Source organism: Emydura macquarii, unplaced genomic scaffold (genome assembly GCF_026122565.2).
Source record: "Emydura macquarii macquarii isolate MOO-44397 ecotype Brisbane River unplaced genomic scaffold, CSIRO-AGI_Emac_v2 contig_30, whole genome shotgun sequence".
NCBI lineage: Eukaryota > Metazoa > Chordata > Testudines > Chelidae > Emydura > Emydura macquarii.
Genome location: NW_027130167.1, coordinates 98905 through 100937, shown reverse-complemented (window position 1 = coordinate 100937; position 2033 = coordinate 98905).

Sequence of the window (2033 nt, the reverse complement as noted above, 5' to 3'; positions counted from 1 at the left end):
CGCTGACAGGCCTCAGCTGGGGTGGTGTGTCCAGCTCTGGGTGGCACTTTGAGGAAAGAAAGAAAGAAAGAAGTGGACGAACTGGAGAAAGTCCAGGGGAGAGCAACACAAATGATTAAAGGTCCAGAAAACAGGAGCTATGTGGGGAGATTGAAATATGTGGGTTTGTTTAGTCTGGAGAAGAGGAGACTGAGGCAGGACCTAAAATAATAGACACATAGAAGATTAATGTTAGAAAGGAGCTCATGAGGGCATCTTGTCCATCCCCCTGATCACAGCAGGACCAACCCCCACTCAGTCATCCCAGTCAGGGCTTTGTCCAGCTGGGCCTTGACAAATTCTAAGGATGGAGATTGCACCACCTCCTTTGGTAACCCATTCCAGATCTTCACCACCCTCCTAGTGACAAACTTTTTCCTAATATCCAACCTAGACCTTCCCCACTGCACTTGAGACCGTTGCTCCTTGTTCTGTCATCTGCCACCACCGAAAACAGCCTAGCTCCATCCTCCCTGGAACCCCCCTTTCAGGTAGTTAAAGGCTGCTATCAAATCCCCCCTCACTCTTCTCTTCTGCAGACTAAAGAAGCCTCATTCCTCCAGCCTCTCCTCATAAGTCTTGTGCTCCAGCCCCCTAATCATTTTTGTTGCCCTCGGCTGGACTCTTTCTAGTTTGTCCACATCCTTCCTGTAGTGGGGGCCCAAAACTGGACACAGTACTCGAAATGAGGCCTCACCAGTGCTGAATAGAGGGGAATGATCACTTCCCTCGATCTGCTGGCAATGCTCCTACTAATGCAGCCCAATATGCCGTTAGCTGTCTTGGCAATAAGGGCACACTGCTGACTTATATCCAGCTTCTTATCCATGGTAATCCCCAGGTCCTTTTCTGCCGAACTGCTGCCTAGTCCCTCGGTCACCAGTCTGTAGCAGTGCATGGGATTCTTCCGTCTTCACTGCATGTTTGCAGGTGACACTAATCTGGGGAAGTGGTAGATATACAGGAGGGCAGGGATAGGGTTAGGGTGACCTAGAAATTGTGAAAGGACATGATAAAAGGTTTCAACGACATAAAAGGTTGTTACAAGGAGGAGGGTGAAAAGCTGTTCTCCTTCACCTCTGAGGAGAGGACAAGAAGCAATGGGTTTAAAGTTGCAGCAAAGGAGGTTTAGGTTGGACATTAGGAGAAGATTCCTGTCTGTCAGGGTAGTTATGCACTGGAATAAATTTCCGAGGGAAGCTGTGGAAGCTCTGTCCTTGGAGGATTCTAAGAACAGGTTAGACAAATTCCTCTCAGGGATGGTCTAGTTATCATTCAGTCCTGCCTTGAGTGCAGGGCATGTACTAGCTTCACCTCCTGAGGTCTCTGCCAGGCCTCCCTGCATCCTCTAGGGCAGATACAGATGACCAATATATCGCTTGTTCCGCTTCCCCCGTGGGAATGAACCAGCCTACCAGAAACACCTTCACCTCAGTACAATTGCGTCCACTTGGGGCACTCCTGGGAGCCCCTCACCTGAGTTTCCCTCCTTCGTTCCCCATATAATGGAGGAATCCCCCCGTCAAAATGTTTCCCTGCAGGAGCCTCTCTCATGCTGCCAAGTATCACTTCAGCCTCCTGAATTTGCCTCTTTCGCTAGCCACATGTGCCCTTGATTGGAAAACGCCTGATTCCCCTCAGCTGTGGCGCCTTCTCTGATCGGTGGCGGGATGGTCACAGGCTTTCTGGCCCAAGGGCAGGCGGCCCTGTCACTGGCAGGAGTAGCTGGTACAGTCACAGTGGTGGGACATTGATGTGCAGACCATCCGTGGCACATTTATCCCTCACTCCGGACATGAGGGAGCAGAGAATTGGAGGTTTGACTGCAGACAGGGAGGCCTGCTGGTGTGACTGTCAATCTGAATGCTGTCTCAGCTTCTGCAGCTAGCTGAATGGATAGACCTTGTTGAGCAGGGCCCAGGAATGACCAGAGACTCGGTTAAGCAGGAAGACACTCGGCCTGGTTTCTTGCAAACAAAACACGGTGCTAGTCC